Below are 20,978 nucleotides of genomic sequence, written 5' to 3'. Positions count from 1 at the left end.
AAACCTATGGTTTTTCCAGGAACTTCAGTCTTTTTAAATGCTAATTTTTAACTATAACTTTCCTGAAACCTGTTTGTTTTCAGTGAATGTCAAAGGTTTTTTAAATGCTAATTTCTAACTATGCCTACAGAGGTAGGACATGTGCAGAAAGAGGAAGAAAGGCACAGAAAGAAGTAAGAGAAATGCAGAAAGAGGCAACTGAAGTCCAGAAAGACAAAGAAAAGTGCAGAAAGAATCCAGTGATATGCAGAAACAACCAACAGAGGTGCAGAAAGAGGCCTTGTTGCAAAGTTATCCTGTGCCCCCAACTTTTTGCTGACTGGTACTGGTGGGTTGGGGTACCACTGTGATTGGCATGACCTCCCCTGTAGGGCCCTAGCATGTAATAGAGCAGGGGGATTAAAACTACCTCTTGTTGTAGTTCTATCTAGGACCCTAAATTCGATAGCCCTGATTTATGCCCTTATTTGGTTATAATAAATAATATCCTTATAAAGGCGTAATAATCATATCCATATTTAGTAATAGCCCATGCTGTCCAAATTAAGCAAGGCAACTTCCCCAGGCTCCTAGCAAGTACAAAGAGTTATGTAAACAAACCAAACCTCCAGCAACCTGGGAATTCCCCATTGCTTTTGTTTTGATTTCGTCCTAGAACTCCTGTGAGCACTCTAAGAACGGCCAGTTCTTAGTGACATCTTCATTGACGTCTTATGTCCAACCTTACGTCAAAACCCGGCACCTTTCAGGTATAAATATACCAACGTTGCCTTAAGCAAACACACGGTGGTGGTTTTGGAGCAGAGCAACTATCTACTTCCCCGAGAGCCCAGCTGATGCGAGAGCCCACGGACGCTGCCCCTCCTCTTTGACGCACTGAGAGACACGCTGTCTTTTCTCCTGCCGAGAAATCCAGCTCCGGTGTTTCCAGATACCTTCGCGGGTTACTGGGATATCGAGTCCTGAGAGAGAGATACCAGACCTCCTGCTTTCTAATACCCAGGTACGGAGCGGACTAAAACCTTAGAGAGAATTCTTGATTCAGAATCCTTGGCAAAACCAACTTAACCTGCTACTTACTTACTCCTTCCCACGTATTAGGCTTAGGTCAGGTACACCGGGGTAGGCGTATTTAGAAGCACCAGTTGAGTACGTTAGTCAATGTATATAAGTATGTATATATTTTATCTATTTTAAAGTATCTTATGGCTAAGAAACCATATCAATGCTTTTACAGTATTATTTCTTAATCCTCCTTTTACTGTACGCACTTTACTTTACTATGAGTATTGCAATTGTGGCAATTCATTTCTCTTGTATGAGAAAGAAGACTGCTCAATAAATAACAACCTTTTATTGAAAACCCCCGTCTCTCTTTTCTCTGCACTCTGGTGAAACTAAGTATGCACACTTGACTGAGTGAAATAGCTGTCTATTGTTTTCACACGACTCTAGAGATACACTCTTATTCTGAGGGAGCAAAGTTGTCATGTTATATGGTTGTCAGAAGCGAATCCCTTCTTGTCTATCCAGGGAGGTGAAACTCCTCGTTTATTCGAGAAAGTTTCCAGTGACCTCTGAGCTAGCTGGCAAAAACTTAAGTCTAATATAGTCAGTAGAGACCTAGTCAACCTCAGTCCTATGTCTACACTGCTGAATATATTATTCCAATGCGCAGAGCCTATTGGGAATATAGGAACTACACTACACTCTAACTCAGAGGTGCAGAAAGAGGCATGATAAGTGCAGAAAGAAGCAACAGAGGCAAGTGAGGTGCAGAAAGAGGCAAGTGGGGTGCAGAAAGAGGCCAGAGAGGTGCAGAAAGAGGCAACAGAGTACAGACAGAGGCAACAGAGGTGCATAAAGACCCAGTGCAAAAATGAGCAAGAGAAGTGAAGAAAGAGGCAAGAGAATTGCTGAAAGAAGCAACATAGGTGTAGAAAGAAGCAAGAGAAGTACAGAAAGAGGCAAGTGAGGTGAAGAAAGAAGCAAGAGCAGTGCAGAAAGAACCAACAGAGGTGCAAAAAGAGGCAACTGGTACAGAAAGAGGTAGGAGAGCTACAGAAAGAGGCAGGTGGGATGCAGAAAGAAGGAAGAGAAGTGTAGAAAGAGGTACGAACAGGGCAGAAGGAACCAAGAGAAGTGCAGAAAAAAGCAACAGAGGTGCAGAAGGAGGAGAAGGAAGAGAAGTGCAGAAAGAAGCAACAGAGGTACAAAAAGAGCCAAGAGTGGTGCAGAAAGAAGCAAGAGAGGTGTAGAAAGAGGCTAGAGAGTCGCACAAAGAGGGAAGACTGGTGCAGAAAGAGGCGAGAGGGGTGCAGGAACAGGCAAGAGAACTGCAGAAAGAAGCATCAGAGGTGTAGAAAGAAGAAAGAAAAGTACAGAAAGAGGCAAGTGAGCTGCAGAAACAGGCAAGAAAGGTACAGAAAGAGGGAAGACGAGTGCAGAAAGACACAACAGGGGTGCAGAAAGAATCAAGACACATGCAGAAAGAAGCAGGGAAAGTGCAGAATGAAGCAACAGGGGAGCAGAAAGAGGCAAGAGAAGTGCAGAAAGACCCAAGAGAACTGCAGCAAAAGGCAAGAAAAGTGTAGAAAGAGGCAAAGGGTATACATAAGAGACAACAGGGGTACAGAAAGAAGCAAGACAGTTGCTGAAAGAAGCATGGAAAGTGCAGAATGAAGCAACAGGGGTGCAGAAAGAGGCAAGAGAAGTGTAGAAAGAAGCAAGTGAGGTACAGAGAGAGCCAAGATAGGTTCAGAAAGAGGCAAGAGAGGTGCAGAAACAGGCAAGAGAAGTGCAGAAAGAGGCGAGGGAATTGCTGAAAAAAGCAACAGAGGTGTAGAAAGAAGCAAGAAAAGTGTAGAAAGAGGCAAGTGAGATGCAGAACCAGGCAAGAAAGGTACAGAAAGAGGGAAGACGAGTGCAGAAAAAGACAACCGGGGTGCAGAAAGAAGCCAAGCAGGGGCAGAACGAAGCATTGAAAGTGCAGAATGAAGCAACAGGGGTGCAGAAAGAGGCAAGAGAAGTGCAGAAAGAAGCAACAGAGGTGCAGGAGGAGGCAAGACAACTGCAGAAAGAGACACAAGTTGCAGAAACAGGCAAAAGGGGTGCAGAAAGAGGGAACAGGTGGGCAGACTGAGGCAAGAGAGGTGCAGAAAGAGGGAAGCGGGGTGCACAAAAAGGCAAGTAGGATGCAGAAATTTGGGACAGAGGTGCAGGAAGAATCCAGAGCAGTGCAGAAGGAACCAACAGAGGTGCAAAAAGAAGCAAGTGAGGTGCAGAAGGAGGCAGGAGAACTACAGAAAGGCAATAGAGTTGCAAAAACAGGCAAAAGGGGTGCATAAAGAGGCAACAGGTGGGCAGACTGAGGCAAGAGAGGTACAGAAAGAGGGAAGAGGGGTGCAGAAAATTGGAGGAGCGATGCAGAAATGTGGAACAGAGGTGCAGGAAGAAGCCAGAGAAGTGCAGAAAGAACCAACAGAGGTGGAGAAAGAGGAAAGAGGGGTACAGAAAGAGGCAAGTGAAGTACAGAATGAAGCAAAAGAGGTGCAGAAAGAACCAATAGAGGTGGAAAAAGAGGCAAGAGGGGTACAGAAAGAGGCATGAGGCGTGAAGAAAGAGGAAGAGAACTGCAGAAAGAAGCAACAGAGGTGATGAGTGAAAGAGGCACGAAGGGTGCAGAAAGAGACAAGACAATTAAAGAAAGAAGGAACAGAGGTACAGAAAGAAGCAAGAGTGGTGCAGAAGGAGGGAAGAGAGGTGTAGAAAGAGGTACCAGAGTTGCACAAACAGGGAAAAGGGGTGCAGAAATAGGCAAAAACTGTGCACAAAGAGGCAAGAGAGGTGCACAAAGAGGCAAGAAAGGTGCACAAAGAGGCAAGAGAGTTACAGAAAGAGGCAAGTGAAGTGCAGAAGGAGGCAAGAGAACTGCAGAAAGAGGCATTAGAGGTGTAGAAAGAGGCAAGTGAGGTGCAGAAAGAGCAAGATGAGTTCAGAAAGAAGCAACAAGTGCAGAGAGAGGGAAGAGGGGTGGAGAGGCAAGAAGGGTGCAGAAAGACGTAACGGGTACAGAAAGAAGCAAATGAGGTGCAGAAAGAGGCACTAGACGTGCAGAAAGAGTGTAGAGAGGTGCAGAAAGTACGAGAGATTTGCAGAATGAGGCAAGAGAAGTATAGAAAAAGAAATAAACATGCAGAAAGAAGCAACAGAAATGCAGAAAGAGGCAAGAGACGCAGAGGGAAGCAAGAGTGTCTTGCACACCATTAGTACCAATTTAACACCCACATTTAGCAATAAGTAACAGGTGATCATTCTAGTTTTGCAAAGGGCCATCAACAATGCTGTAACACTTGTCGCTCCATTTTTGGTAACATTTGAGCCGTTTGAACTAGAAACACAGCTTTTTTGTTCAAATCTGCAGATTAGGGTGCAGACAGTGTTCCCTCTAACCCGCGCGGCTGGGCGCCCACACACCTTTAAGGCACCGAGCGCGCAGTGTCCCCTCTAAAGCGCGCACACTTTCTCGCTGCCGCCCGCTTTTAAAACGCGAGCGGCGAAAAACGGCAATTTACTGGTTGCCTGAGGCATTTGTGGAAGTATTCCTGTTAATCAGAGCGCACGTCATGCGTTGTAATTAACAGGAATACTTTCACAAATGCCTCAGGCAACCAGTAAGTTGCCGTTTTTCGCCGCTCGAAAAATGCCCACAATCCGCACCCAGCTGCGCTCTATTGAGAAAAGACATGAAAGGATTCCTGTTAATCACAGCGTCCGACATGCGCTGCAATTAACAGGAAAATTATCACAATGGCCCACAATCAGCACCCAGCTGTGCTCTATTTAGAAATGTCTTTTCTCAATAGAGCGCAGCTGGGTGCTGATTGTGGGCATTTGTGAAAGTATTCCTGTTAATTACAGCGCATGACGGTCGCTGTGATTAACAGGAAAACTTTCACAAATGCCCACATAATTCACATGCAACGTAACGAACATAGCTGCCAAGGTGTCAGATGGCTGTGTGTGACAATTTCTTAATTTTATTGTATTTATTATGAGTGACATTTCAAAGACAAAGATTGACACTTTTTTGCTCGCAAAATCAAGCAATGATGAGCAGGGAAACCTATAAATATCAGAAATTACACTCGTGTGTGCAACAAGAAACTCCTTAAGATCTAGAAACCGCTGTAACCTAATCAACCTGTAAAAGAAATATCTAACAATGATATTAAAACTTGAACTTCGACCTTAGCAGGAACATTCCGAATGTTAATTTTTTACCATTCCCAAATCTCTCAGTCACAGTGCTGCAGCTGGAACTATGGGCTTTCGCTGTCTCTTGGAGTCCATCACCTGCTTGGCTGCAGACAGCAGCTGGGAATTGGGATACATTCTCACGTAGTGACGACGGTGAGAGGAGCTGCTAAGTCGCAAGAGCCCTGCTTGTGCCTTTTAAAGACGTGGCTACCTCGCGAACAGGCTAAAGAGACTCTTGTAATAGAAAAGGTTGCAGACCACTGTGTAATATCATCAACATATTTCTGCTGTTCTTTATTGGCCCCACGTGGGTCCTGTGCATTCAGCAGGACGGAAGGGGTGCTTTCTAAACGGCCAGCTACTGATTTTCGATAGTTCACTTGTATTCCTCACAGGTCACAGTCAGAAAAGAATAGAAAATGTGTTTCTTACTAGATTTCCACACTTTGACATAATATCTAAAATAAAGTGTGACACAGCCATCTGACTCAATAGGGTCTCGGGTTGGGGGCCCCTCTGGTGGGCTCCATGGGCTTGTTGTGAGCTAATCTGCCAAACATGTCTTAGTTAAGAGTGTCCTTATCCTGCATTCCTCCCTCTCCCTTTGCGAGCATTATGTCATCAGTGTAGTTGTGAATGATGTTATTTGTGAAACTGTCAGTGACATCCTGTTTTATGCCATGTGCAGTGCATTGTAGGGGTTACCATTGCATAATGTCAACATTCTATATTTAGTAGGAATTTGATTGCAACCATAACATCCAATCAAATGCAAGTTTTAAAGGAAATGAATGTTTTAATGTACTTCATGGTGTGTAATGTGTATGAACAACAAATATTTGGTGTAATCGTTCACTGTCTGACTATGCCCAGCCCCCTGCTCTAGAGACCTCCGCAAAGGAGTGTTTGCTGCTTGGTCGTGCTGCTGTTTCCTAAAAGCCCTGGAATTGTGCTCGAAGGTGAAGAGGCGCTCCGCTGAGCGAAAGGGAGCGAAAGGGAGCAAGTGAAATCTTAAGGAGGACGGGACTGCGAGGCCCAACAGGCTGTGCGCACAAGACCTAGCACACCTGCTGCCTCTTCCCGGGTCTCCTCCCCTCCTCACCGCCTACTTCACTCCTCGCGGCCCCCGCTCCGCGGGCGCCGCTCGCAAAGGAGTGTTTGCTGCTTGGTCGTGCTGCTGTTTCCTAAAAGCCCCCTGCTCAGGCCCTCTGACCCTCACTGGGCTTTGCTGAGGGCAACCATTTGCAGGCAAACAGTGCACCAAAAATGTAATTGACTCAGGGCCATTATGGTATTCTTTCTTTAGTATTCCTAAAGTTCTTTTACAAAAAGTATGATTTGTAATACATTTCAGTTAGTAATATGTTACATACTTTATTGAAAAACATTTATTGAAAAATAATTGATTCGGTAAAATACGACGTTACTAGATGTGTCTGCGGAGTTGACTTATTCAAGGGTATCTACTAGCCGCCTGTGTTACTGCAGTATCACTGGTTAGATGTTCCTATGGTACAGCACCTCCTCTCAGACTCATACCGACCGGACACAGCCCATGTGGATCCCCCATGACTGGGGCTGGGCAAGCAGCAAGTGTCAAGGTCAGGAGGTGACTGGTTGAACACTGTCTCCACCTGTTCATTCCATTCTGCACAGGGGCGCAAATGACAATTAACTCTTGGGGTCCGGGTGGGCAGGAAATTGAGCAAAAATAACTCAGAATATCTTTTGCAATGCCTGCCTGGGGCTCTATGTTCACTTTTTGGATGGCTATGTACTAGTAATTCTATCAGAAGTACCTCGAGTGAGCTTGCAGTACGGCCTGCATATTGGCAAACCGGTCTCTTATTTTTTTTCATTTCTTTATTTCAGTTCTTTACGGTGAAGGGTGGGTTGAGGCTAGGTGTCACCAGCCTAGGGAGACTTTTGTTAGCGTTTTTTTCTAATAAAAGCCTGGAAGTTCCAGGCCTATGGGATATAAATAGTGCTTAGGCCCTCGCGTGTCGAAGCAGGTTTCAGAATCACAGGATGTTAGGCTGACCCGAGACTAAAAACCCATCTCCTAAATCGAAAGCTCGAGCATTAGCCTCAACCCCAACTACAAGAGCGGAAGCATTTTCAATATTATATACAACTTGATGCAAAAACAACCATTGACAAAGCCAATAGTCTTGACTTCTTGTAGGTGTAATGTTACTTGTATTATATATCTGGATGCAATGACAGAAGAAGCAAAATATCAGTAAGGTGGCACACTATGCGATGCACATATTTTTAGTGTAATTGCTTTTACGCCACACCCTTAATTACATTGGTTACGCCCCTTTGAAAGATCACCAAGTATTTTCATCCCACTCAAAGGCCTGGTCTACACACGCGGTTAGGTTCTTGGCGCACATAGCCTTGGCTGCAGCACCCACAGACCGTACTCTGCCGCACACAGAGGAAAATAGTTAGAGGGAACATTGGGTGCAGATGATGAATTATGTGGCTAATGCAGAAAATGGATGATTGTTAACCCCGGGCGGAGACTTCTGCTCCGCCCTCAGAGTGTGTCGAGATTTGCCTCCTCCGCATTCCGCGGAGAAGGTAAATCTCCGCACACTCCGTAGTGGAGTTGAGCAGCCCCTGCCGCCACTCCCCCTATATTAACAATAAATTATACAACTAATAAGTGCATTTAAACCACTTACCTGAACTGCAACATTCCCAGGCTGCCCTCCTTCTCTTCATTGCAGTTTCCGCTAATTCTTAGAAAAACTGCACATGCTCAAATGTCCGTGCATTTCTTGTGAGAAATACACATGCACGGTCATGCGTGCCTGCGCAGTTTTCACAAGATTTAGCAGAAACGGCGACGAAGAGGAGGAGGGCAGTCCGGGGACGTCGCAGTTCATGGAAGTGGTTTAAATGTACTTATTAGTTGTATAATTTATTGTTAATAATATAGGGGGCTGGAGGTGAGTAAAGTTGCAGGGCTACACGGAGGGCCACAGAGTTTGTTTGTACCTCCATGTCCCTCCGCGCAGCCCCACTACACCCAGGGTTAATAATTGTGCAAAAGTTGGTGCAGCCAAACAGTCACATAGTTATAGTGGCCCTGTTCATACCTCTGACTAGGTCCACAAGTGCTCCTTATTGATTCCTTCTTTTTTTATCTCACTGAGTTCATAGTTCAGCTTCTATGAAAACGAGAAATTACTACCATACCACATAATTACTCTCCATAACACAAAACCCCACTCTACATAATTCCTATACACTAAATACCACATACATTCTATGCAAATAATTTCACTGCACAACATACCACATAATTCCACTACATACAACGTACATCCACTCCACTCCACTCCAAAAAATATTATTAAAAAACGTTTGCATTTACAACACCAATAGCTCTGATTCTTGCAAATGCGAAACCTATTACATGGCAAACACTTCTTCAACTAGTGATCGTGTTTGCAGAGTGGTGGAGAAAGGGTTCAGGGCCTCTAACCAGCGCTCAGGAATTCCGCTGCTGTACGACTTACAGGAGGTACCAGGAGGGCTTCTGGCCCCCAAAGTCACCCAGGAGTAAATTGCACTTCATCCCCCATCCTGTAGTCTGCCAGGAGCTGCGTTTGCAGAGTGGTGGAGAAAGGGGGGTATGGCCTCCAAAGACGTCTTAGCAATCCCACTGTATGGGACTTACTGGCCGTAACAGGAGGGGTAGTTGGCCCTCAAGGACATCCTTGGGGGCCAACTACCCCTCCTATTAACCTTCAGTAAGTCCCACACAGGAGGATTGCTAAATTCTCATAGCAGGCCACGCCCCCTTTGCCCACCACTCTGCAAATGCGCTCCCTGGCGCACTATTGGATGAGGATTTAAGTCGCTTTCGCTGCTTGGAGTCTTTTAGGGGCCAACTAGCCTACCTCTTACCTCTATTAAGCCCCACACCGTGGAGTTGCTAAGAGGTGGACAAAGGCCACACACCCTTTCCCCACCACTCTGCAAACGTGCCTCCTGGCGCGTTCTAATTTGGGGTATCTGAAAGAAACATATAGTGAAAGATTCCTTACCTTAGAATTGCCCCCAGGCATCAGACTGGATCCAGAAAGTTTTCGTCAGCAGTACCCCCTGTGCGTCAGAACGTGGCATCGCGCAGCTCCGTGTCCGTCGTTGGCATCGGGGTCGCCGAGATGACATCGCAGCAGCTACGTAGATGCCGCCCTCGTGCGCTGACATCAGTTCTTTCCTTTTCCACACCAGCAACCGCAGGTCCAGAGAGAGTGATACCCCCAGTCATTCTTTGACTGAGTTTTTTTAGGCTTTTTGTTTTTTAGAGTCGATTGACTCCTAGTGTCATAGGGATGCCCGGTTTCAAGTCTTGTGGAGACTGTCATTGGATGCTGTCTGTGACGGACCCGCACCACATGTGTCTCTACTGCCTGGAGTGTGACCACGACCCTAAGTCGTGCCCCGACTGCCGGGCCATGGCACCGAATACTTTGTGGGAGCAGTCCCGAAAGTTGCTTGAGGTCTGGCAACTGGCTCCACGCCGCTCAAGGTCCCGTGGGAGGTCGAGGGACAGGTCGCGGAGCCATCACCATCGTTCTTCAAGATCGAAGTCTTTGCTCTCCGGGTCAGATAAGACGAAGCACAAGAAGTCAAAGAAGCGTTACTGCACGTCGTGCAACGCAACTGAGTGTGTGGGTGGGGCCTCCCCCGCTGCTCCAGCGGGGACTACGGTGTCGCCGTTGGCCTACCCGCCCTTCCTGGGTCATCCGCGACTCAGGCCCAGCTGCAGGAATTTGTCAGCCATGGCCCTTCACTGTCGGCGGCTCCGGCGCCGGCATCTGTCGGCTCCGGCGCCGCAGGGCCCCCAAGGATCCAGGCCTGGATCATGTTTGACCTTGTTACACCTCCACCGATGTCGACCCCACTGGCCCCATCTCCGACGGCACCCGTGGCACCGGACAACGTCGCCCCCGGCTTCAGCCCGGACATGGACACGGAGCTGGGACAGCGTCGCTCAACGCCAATTCTGATGCGGATGCCGATTTCTACCCCTATGTCCAGCCTCCTGTACATCTGCCTTCGGAGGAAGGGGAAGTGTGAGTATAACCCATACTGGGCAGAGGAACTGGGGGATGCCAGTGGTCTGGACACCTCTCCTGACCTTGGCATGCTGACTCCTCCTACCGTGGCTACGGAGGAGGGTGCAAATTATGCAGTGGTGTTGCGTAGGGTGGCTGAGGTCCTCAAGCCACAACTTCCTACGGTGGTCATCAGGACTAATCTCCTGACAGAAGTGCTTCAGCCGCCGGCGACCACTGAAGGAAGGAGAACTTCAAGATGCTAACTCTTGCTTGGGTCTTGTCTGCTCTTGACCCTGGATGGTAGCGTTGGACTTGCAGGAACCATATTTCCACATTCCTGTGCTGCCGGTCCACCTGCATCACCTGCGGTTCACGGTGGGCCACAAGCATTTTCAGTTTATGGTTCTCCCTTTTGGCCTTACCAGCGCCCCTTGGATGTTCACAAAAGTGATGGAGGTGGTCACAGCTCATCTGCGCAGATCAAGGGTTCCAGTCTTCCCCTATCTCGACGACTGGCTGTTGAAGGCGGGCTCGCCCCAGGCAGTCGTCTCCCACTTCCAGACTAAGGCGAAGCTCCTGCATTTGCTGGGGTTCTCCATCAGTGTGCTGAAGTCGCACCTGATTCCCTCTCAGAAGCTCCTCTTCATCGGAGCAGTTCTGGATACGACGCAGTTTCGGGCCTATCCTCCTGGACTCGCCGTTCAGGAGGATAGGCCCGAAACTGCCTTAAACAGCCAGTTGAAAGCTATGATTTCGATCTTTCAGCCTCTATCCTGGGTATCGGTTAGGATGACCCTGAGGCTGCTGTGCCTCATGGCCTCCTGCATCCTGCTGGTCACTCATGACAGATGGCATATGCTGGCTCTGCTGTGGGACCTGAAGTTCCAGTGGGTGCAGCATCAGGGGAACCTGTCCAATTACGTCCAGGTCTCGGAGGGCAGATCCCTCTCCCTTCCCCAACCGGAGCTCACAGTGGTGATGGACTCGTCCCTCCTGGGATGGGGGCCACATGGGAGAGGCAGAGATTAGAGGCCTCTGGTCTCCGGCAGAGTCCAAGCTCCATATCAACCTTCTGGAGTGTGACGGGGTGAAGCTGTCAGACTTCAAGGAGAGCCTGAATACACACTTCTCTCTCTCTATGCAGCAAGCCGGGCCATGGAATAACGAGAACTCGAAGGTGTTCGGTCCCACCCAGGAAAGCAAACACTGTTTCTCTAACTGGGCTGACTTTGGACCAGTCTCCGCCCCCTATGATGACGTGAACCGCCAGGAGGACGGAAAAGAGGAAACCAACGAGGAACCGGTGTGTTCTACACCTGGAGGCGACGGAGTATCGAGAGAGAAGGCGGTGGATGAAGAGGTTCGAGGAGGAAGCCGAGGAGAAGAGCAAGAGCGGAGTGCAGAGAGAGCTACAAAGCCAGGAGGCCAACGTCAAGGCGAATGCCCGAGCCACACTTCAAGGGAAGTGTGGTTTAGTCAGGTACGGGCTCGCATCGCGGCATGGGCGGGAAGGAAGGGGCCAGACCCTCCATAAATCACCCGTCTCTCATTCCCAGCACTACCTCCCCAGAGCACTATCGACACGCGAGAGTCCTTTCAGTGAGCAACGTGTGCTCCCTCACACCCTTTCCCCTGCACTGTATATAGTAGAACGCCTAACTGAAACAGGGTATCTCCATTTCTTTTCTGGGCTCTCCGGAACTCGCCATACTCGAAGTCCCGACAGACGGAAACTGCGCAGCTCCCCGGAGAAGAAAGAGACTGAACTTGCCCTCCCTTATTATAGAAGCGGCTTAAGAAAGAAACGGGTGTTGAAAGCAATAAAACCGAGTCTCGCACCTTTATCTGTTCCAGTGAGTTTCTCTGAAAGGCCAAAAGTGGTGGAGAATGCAGGCAGCTCGATAGCCATCTGTGCAGCAAAGATGGAGGACCTGCTAAATCACCCCGTAAAAGGACAAGAACAATTGGGATGGGTTGTGGAGCAACAACTCAATTCGGCCAAAGCAGACAGAGAAACTTTTCAGAACACAGTATCAGCTCAAATAGAGGGGTTACAGAAATTAATGGTTGATTCCTCCGGTAACCCACCGACTAGGGAACCGCGACCTCACCCTGACCCTACACCGTCGGGGATATCCCTTCAAAAGTACACTGCTGGAGAAGACCCAGATGCTTTTTTGCTCAATTTTGAGCGAACAGCCTTGGCCTGCGGTTGGCCGTTGGAGAAGTGGCCATTCTTTTTGGCTCCCCTTTTAACGGGGGAAGCCCAGGCGGCCTACCAGGTAGCAAATGCGACCGGTCAGGCCCCCTATGCTACCATAAAAACGATCATCTTAGACCACTTGGGACTCAATGCTGAGGCATGCCGGGTCTGCTTTAGAAAAGAGAAAGGTATGGCAGGAGAAAACGCTAAAACCTTATTCTTACGGTTAAAGGCTGCCGCTGATAAATGTCTTACTCCCGCTGTCAGTTCAAAAGAAGAAATCATGGATAAAATATATCTAGAACAATACCTGGAATCACTTCCTTACACAACCCAGAAATGGTTGCGACAGCATTTCAATCTTACAACTGCTCAAGCAATCGAGATGGCTTCTACCTACTCAAGGGCACAACCACGGTTATACCCGTGGGAGCCAGAAAAGAACAACAAACCACCTGCTCAATTGGAGAAGAAACCAAGACCTCACGTAGAGACATTTTTGCCTCGCCCACCTAAACCTGAAATACCCAGTTTTAAGGGACCTCAATGCTTTGAGTGTGTGGCTTGGGGTCACATTGCTCGGCTTTGTCCCCAAAGGAAAAACCCTGAAGAACCTATGGAAGTAGGATACCTCCCAAAGACGGTTCTCTACTCCGCTGAACTAGGAGGAGCGTATCATGTAAGTGTACGGGTGAATAGGAAACCTTTCAAGGCCTTATTAGACTCTGGCTGTAAACAGTCTGTAATTCAGGGGATTTTGTGCAATCCAATCAAGTGATACCAGGAACCCTAGTATACATTAAGTGTGTTCATGGTGACATTAGGGGATACCCTTTAGCAAAAATACCTCTTGAATTAACAGACGGGAGGACCCAGGAGGTCAAAGTAGGGGTTTTAGAGACACTCCCTGAAGAAATCATCATAGGGACAGACAACCCCCAGTTCCTTGACCTGTTTACTAGGACCCTCAAACTCCCCACTGCCCAAGTCCGAACCAGTGTCCCTGCGTTTGTGTCAGTGGATCCGTGGGCCTCAGATAGGAGCTTTAAGTTCGCCCAAGCAAATTATGCCACGCTGTTTAACGCTTGGGAACAGGCCCATTATTCACAAGACAAAACGGTACACACTTATCCATGCTTCCTGATTAAGGAAGGACTCCTGTATCGCCAAGGAAAACCAGAGGACCCCTTACAATTGCTGGTCCCGTTCTCTTTCAGAGAACAGATAATGTTCTACTCACATACCCATCTACTAGCAGGACACGTAGGGAGTGAAAACACCACAAAAAACGTGTTACGGTGGTTCTATTGGCCAGGGATTTACCAAGACATAAAAGTGCACTGTCAGGCATGTGAGGTATGCCAGAAGAAAAGCTCTTATAAACCGACAGCTGTGCCTCTGCAACATCTTCCCATAATCGGGACTCCAATTGAAAGGGTGGGGATGGATTTGATTGGACCCTACTGAAGAGCAGAAGGGGAACCCTGTATGCACTGGTTATAGTGGATTACGCCACACGTTTTCCCGAAGCTTTTCCTCTAAAGTCCCCCACCTCCAGAGTGATAGCAGAGAAGTTCATCGAACTCTTTTCCTGAGTGGGCTTCCCAAAGGAGATCCTCACGGATCAAGGCACCCCATTTGTGTCCCGCTTGATGCGAGAGGTTTGCAGAATGTTAGATCTCCAACAAATCAAGACGTCAGTGTACCACCCCCAAACGGACGGACTGGTGGAACGCTGTAACGGGACTCTAAAAGGAACACTCAAGAAAATGCTTTCGGTAAACGGAAAAGATTGGGACCAGATCCTCCCGTTGACGTTATACGTGATAAGAGGACAGAGACAAAGCAGTATGGGGTGTTCCTCCTTTGAAATGTTGTATGGAAGCCAACCAAGATCATTACTAGAGATGACCAGAGAAGCTTGGGAGGCCGAAAAACAAGGGGAAGATCGAAGCATACTAGACTACAGTCGTACCCTTAAGAACAACTTGGGTATGATCAGAGACTTGGCGTATTTCAATCTGGAGAAGAGCCAGACCAAACAAAAGACGTACTATGATAAGGGGAAGAAATGGAGACGTCTAGAGATAGGTGACTGGACTCTTGTTTTGTTAACCTCCTCCTCAAAAAGATTCCAGTCTGAGTGGTTGGGACCCTATAAAGTAGTTGAAACCGTGGGAAAGACCAGCTATAAGGTACAAGTATCGGGTAGAAAGACACAAATCTATCATATCAATCTACTAAAAAAATGGATAGGACCACCTCCAAAAGATATCCTCACTTTACCCACGACGTCCTCTTCTTCCTCAACAATAAACGACCTGGTGAATGATTAATGAAGACCTCCCAAAATCTCAACAAGAAGGTTTGCACGAGGTGTTGGAACCGTTTTCACCCATCTTTTCGGATTTACCAGGGAAGACAAGACAACCATGATAGAACACCGGATTGAAACAAAACCTGGTTTCATCGTTAAACAACGGCCCTACAGGATCCCAACAGCAAAAAGGACAGCAGTGCAGAAAGAGGTCAGAGAGATGTTATGCTTCGGAGTCATCAGACCCTCCCGGAGTGAATGGTCCTCGCCAATCGGGATGGTGCTGAAGCCAGACGGCAGTACCCGGTTTTGTATCGATTTTCGCGCCCTGAACTCAGTTTCCTCTTTCAACGCCTATCCGATACCTCGGATTGACGAGTTAATCGAGAAGCTAGGAGAAGCTCAGTACATAAGCACCTTGGACTTGACCAAAGGATATTGGCAAGTACTGCTAAGAGAAGAAGACAGTAAGAAAACTGCCTTTTCAACACCAGATGGGCTTTATGAGTTTACAGTTCTTCCCTTCGGACTTCATGGAGCTCCTGCAACATTCCAACGCCTTATGAATGAGATCTTGAGAGACCATCTGGCCTATAGTTCTGCATACCTGGACGAAATCATTATATTCAGCTCGTCATGGGAGGAACACATTCAACACCTACAAATCATTTTAGCCGAAATACAAAAAGCGGGTTTGCATGTGAATTCAAAAAAATCCCGGATGGGATTCCAAAAAGTAAAATATCTGGGCTATGTCCTCGGACATGGGATGATCGAACCCCAAATAGAAAAAGTGAGGGCAATCGCAGACACCCCCTTCCCGACTAGCAAGAACGAGATTAGGGCTTTTCTTTGGCTGATAGGGTACTATCGATGATTTATACCAGCATTTTCCGAGATAGCAGCCCCTCTCACAGAAACTTTGAAACAGAAAGTCATACCCCTTACGTACAAAAGCCCCACCTTGTAGATGTGGAACGCTTTTAATTCCCTGAAAAGAGTCATCACCACCAGTCCCGTATTGTCCTCCCCAGATTTCTCCAAACCTTTTGTCGTCCACACAGATGCCTCCGACTATGGGGTGGGAGCGGTGTTGTCACAAAAGTCCACTGATGGTATAGAGCACCCCACCCTATATATCAGCAGGAAACTATTTCCCAGGGAAGTAAAGTATCCCACGATAGAAAAAGAGTGTCTCGCTATTAAGTGGGCTCTAGACAAACTTAGGTATTACCTCGAGGGTCACCCATTCACTCTCTACACGGACCATGCTCCCCTACAGTGGATGAGCTGCAACGCTTCACAGAATCCTAGAGTAATGAGGTGGTTCTTATCCCTACAACCATTCTCATTTACCATATGTCATCGCAAAGGGACAGACAATGCTAGCGCAGACTTCCTTCCTCGTTTCCCTCTCCCCAATCGGGAGAATCCAGGGGGGGGGGGGTGTGACGGGGTGAAGCGGTCAGACTCCGAGGAGAGCCTGAATACAAACTTCTCCTCTCTCTCTATGCAGCAAGCCGGGCCATGGAATAACGAGAACTCGAAGGTGTACGGTCCCACCCAGGAAAGCAAACACTGTTTCTTTAACTGGGCTGACTTTAGACCAGTCTCCGCCCCCTATGATGCCCACTATGGTGACGTGAACCGCCAGGAGGACGGAAAAGAGGAAACCAACAAGGAGCCGGTGTGTTCTACACCTGGAGGCGACGGAGTATCGAGAGAGAAGGCGGTGGATGAAGAGGTTCAAGGAGGAAGCCGAGGAGAAGAGCAAGAGTGGAGTGCAGAGAGAGCTACAAAGTCAGGAGGCCAACGTCAAGGCGAATCCCCGAGCCACACTTCAAGGGAAGTGTGGCTTAGTCGGGTACAGGCTCGCATCGTGGCGTGGGCAGGAAGGAAGGGACCAGACCCTCCGTAAATCACCCGTCTCTCGTTCCCAGCACTACCTCCCCTGAGCACTATCGACACGCGAGAGTCCTTTCAGTGAGCACCGTGTGTTCCCTCACACCCTTTCCCCTGCACTGTATATAGTAGAACACCTAACTAAAACAGGGTATCTCCATTTATTTTCTGGGCATTCCGGAACTCGCCATACTGGAGTGATGAGGAAGAAGTCCCGACAGATGGAAACAGCTCCCCGGAGAAGAAAGAGACTGAACTTGCCCTCCCTTAATATAGAAGCATCCTAAGAAAGAAACGGGTGTTGAAAGCAATAAAACAGAGTCTCACACCTTTATCTGTTCCTGTGAGTTTCTCTGAAAGGCCACATGGAGCTTCGGGCGATCCTACTTGAGCTGAAAGCATTCCTTCCCTCTGTCAAAGGGAAAGTGGTGCAGGTGTTCACAGACACCACCACCATGTGGTACTGCAGCAAACAGGGTGGGGAGGGGTCGTGGGCGCTATGGCAGGAGGCTCTGCTCCTCTGGACATGGCTGGAACAGCAGGGCATTTCCCTGGTGGTTCAACACCTGGCAGGTTCATTGAACACCAGGGCGGACAAACTCAGCCGCAGGTGTGTTAGAAAGGCGACCCCGGGGGAGGCAGAAGATGTCTGACTGACCACCCCTAGGTCCACCTCTCCGTCGAGAAGTAGCCGAACGTTACCGAGAGGCCTCCTGAATGAGGGCCCTCTCCTAGGATCGTACAGCAGAATAATCACAACACTACAAACGGACACCACACAGGAGGTCAAGTTCCCAAGCTTTTATAAGTAATAAAGGTTGCGGGTTCTTGGCAGTATATACAGGCGGATCGAGGGATCCGTAAAGTCTCGAAAAGGGGGGTAAGGTAGCGGGACAGTCTAGCTTCTGGGCAGAGGAAGGGATACCCTGCGCACAGCTCTCAATCCTCGAGCTGGGGGGTTCCGAGAGGTTCGAGCCGCGGCAGCGCCAGCAGGCTTACAAGGTGGTTCAGCGAGGTAGGCCGCGGCAGCGCCAGCGCCAGCAGGCTCTTAGATGGTTCAGCAAGATAGGCCGTGGCAGCGCCAGCAGGCTCTCAGATGGTTTCAGCAAGGTAGGCCGCGGCCGCGCCAGCAGGCTGTCAGATGGTTTCAGCAAGGTAGGCCGCGGCAGCGCCAGCAGGCTCTCAGATGGTTTCAGCAAGGTAGGCCGCGGCAGCGCCAGCAGGCTCTCAGATGGTTTCAGCAAGGTAGGCCGCGGCAGCGCCAGCAGGCTCTCAGATGGTTCAGCAAGGTAGGCCGCGGCAGCGCCAGCAGGCTCTCAGAAGGACGTCGGGTTACAGGAAGGATGAGTTCGTCTGGTGTCGGCCGTGACAGCGTCAGCAGGGCTTCCAGTCCAGGATACAACTGGCGTCCTACTCCGGGGCTGGCCCAGATATAGGGCGGAGGTCCTTTGATGTCCGGACCCCCTCGCCTGGGGGTCAGAGGGGCCGGGATGATGGTGTCCAGACACCCAGCAGGGGGGTGGAGCCAGCGCCCAGGGAGGCGGGAGGGCGATCGATACCAGGCGTCCGGGGACGGCTGGAGGGCCATCGAAACTCCTCTCCCTCCGGGATCTGTCGAGTGGCCACTCGACCACCTGGGTGGATCTTGGTGCCTCGATGTCGGGGCTTCGCTGGGGCCTGGGCCTGGGCTGAGGCCACGTGGTCGTGACGTGGGGGACCCAAGATGGAGTCGGGCACGGCCTCGTGCTTAGGTCGTGATGGGCCTACGCTGGAGCCAGGCCGGTGATGGGGATCCGGGATGGTAGCCGGATCTGTGGTGTTGGGGCGTGCAGGGTCGGGCCGAAGGGGCCGCCCGAGGTCCGGAGGAGGGCTGATGTCGTCCTGGGCCCGCCATGCGGGAGGGGTAGGACCACGCCATGAGGCCGGGTCCAACACGCGTCCCCCCCAGCTGAAGGCAGGGGAGAGTCACCCATCTTCTTGGGGGTTCTCCTCGCCGAGGCGGAAGAATGTGGACAGGCCGTCAGCATTGGCGTGGTCGTTGCCAGGGCGATGCTCCACAGTGAAGTCCATCCCCTGCAGAGAAATGGACCAGCGCAGCAGTTTCGGGTTTTCTCCCCGCATCTGCATCAACCAACGCAGGGGCTGGTGGTCGGTCTGGACTCGGAAGTGGGTGCCGAAGAGGTAGGGCCGGAGCTTCTTGAGTGCCCACACCACGGCAAAGGCTTCCCTCTCGATGGTGCTCCACCGCTGTTCTCTTGCCAGGAGGCGTTGGCTGATGAAGGCCACAGGTCGGTCGATTCCTTCGGGGTTAACTTGGGACAGGACCGCCCCGATGCCGTGCTCCGAGGCGTCGGTTTGGACTACAAATTCTCTGCTGTAGTCGGGGGCCTGGAGCACAGGGGCGGTGCACATGGCAGTCTTTAAAGTCTCAAAGGCTGTTTGGCACGCAGGGGTCCAGTGCACCTTCTGGGGTAATTTCTTTGAGGTCAGTTCTGTGAGGGGCCCCACAATGCTCCCGTAGTCTTTTATAAATCGCCGATAGTATCCGGTGAGCCCCAGGAAGGCTCAGACGGCGGTCTGGGTGACCGGGGGCTCCCAGGCCCGGATGGCGTCTATCTTTGGTTGGAGGGGAGCTACTTGGCCGCTCCCCACTTGGTGTCCCAGATAGGTCACTGACCCTTGGCCTATCTGGCATTTGCTGGCTTTGATGGTTAGTCCGGCCCGCCGGAGGGCCGTCCGGACCTTCCAGAGGTGGGTCAGGTGCTCATCCCACTGAAGGCTGTACACCGCAATGTCATCTAGATAGGTGGCGCTGTATTCCTCTAGTCCGGGCAGCACCTGGTTCACTAGTCTCTGGAAGGTGGCCGGCACATTTTTCATGCCGAAGGGCATCACTTTGAAGTGATAGTGGCCATCAGGGGTCGAGAAGGCCGATCGCTCTTGTGCACCAGGGGTAAGGCCGATCTGCCAATACCCCGCAGTGAGATCGAAGGTGCTGAGGTATTTGGCGGCCCCTAGGCGATCGATCAGTTCATCCGCCCTGGGGATGGGATGGGCGTCGGTCCTGGTGACTGCATTCAGTCCCCTGTAGTCAACACAGAACAGGAGCTCTGGAGCTGTTCCGGGGGAGGCGGTTTTAGGGACCAGGGCAACGGGACTGGCCCAGGGACTGTTGGAGGGTTCGACTACCCCCAGGGCCAACATCTTGGCCACTTCCGATTGGATGCAGGCCCGAACCCGGTCGGGCACTCGAAAAGCTCGGTGTTTTACAGGTGGGCTGTCTCCGGTGTCCACATCGTGGACACACCACCGGGTGACCCCCGGCGTGAGGGAAAACAGATCCGCAAACTGCCCCAGCAGCTTCCGGCAGTCTTGTTGCTGCTCTGGGGTCAGGGTAGAGGAGAGCCGGACCCCTTCGTAGGAGCCGTCTTTCTCGGTGGTGCTGAGGAGATCTGGTAGTGGCTCGGAGTCGTCTTCAGCTCAGTCATCGGTCGCCAGCAGCAGACTCAGTTCAGTGCGTGCAAAGTGCGGCTTGAGCTTATTAGCGTGTAGAACCCGGAGGGGGTTCCTGGGGGACTCCATGTCTACCAGGTAGGTGACGGGGCTCTTGCGCTCCACCACTTTGAAGGGCCCCGTCCATTTGTCCTGGAGGGCACACGGTTCAACCGTGGACATGACCCAGACTTGCTGGCCCGGCTCGAACTCGATGGACGAGGCGTTCTGGTCAGACCAGCGTTTCATCTCCTCTTGACTAGCCTCCAGGTTGGCCTCGGCAAGTTCCCGGAACTTCCGAGTCTGATTGCGGAGTGTCAGGAGGTACCGGTAGACATCCGGTGAGGCATCTCGAACTGCTGTCTCCCAGCCTTCCTTGACCAGGCTGAGGGGGCCTCGAACCGGGTGTCCGTACAAGAGTTCAAAAGGGCTGAACCCGAGGGATTTCTGGGGTACCTCTCGGTAGGCGAACAGGAGGCAGGGCAGCAGGACATCCCATTTGCGCCGGAGGGGCTCTTCTAGGCCCTTGATCATCCCCTTCAGTGTTCTGTTAAATCGTTCCACTAGTCCATTTCCTTGGGGATGATACGGGGTGGTGAACTTATAGGCGACCCCGCACTGTTGCCATAGGGACCGCATATGCTTCGAGATAAAGTTGGAGCCCCGATCACTCACGACTTCTCGGGGGAAGCCGACTCGGGAGAAGATGCTCATGAGGGCT

At 50.3% G+C, this 20,978-nt stretch overlaps 1 protein-coding gene across 1 annotated transcript in view; it reads left to right on the top strand.

Annotated features, from left to right (window-relative positions):
* Positions 1-20,978, top strand: part of SYCP2L (synaptonemal complex protein 2 like) — a 1,302,345-nt gene that overhangs the window by 867,099 nt on the left and 414,268 nt on the right. The window lies entirely within an intron of this gene.

Source organism: Lissotriton helveticus, chromosome 4_1, assembly GCF_964261635.1.
Source record: "Lissotriton helveticus chromosome 4_1, aLisHel1.1, whole genome shotgun sequence".
NCBI lineage: Eukaryota > Metazoa > Chordata > Amphibia > Caudata > Salamandridae > Lissotriton > Lissotriton helveticus.
This window is presented reverse-complemented; position numbering and strand designations above follow the sequence as displayed.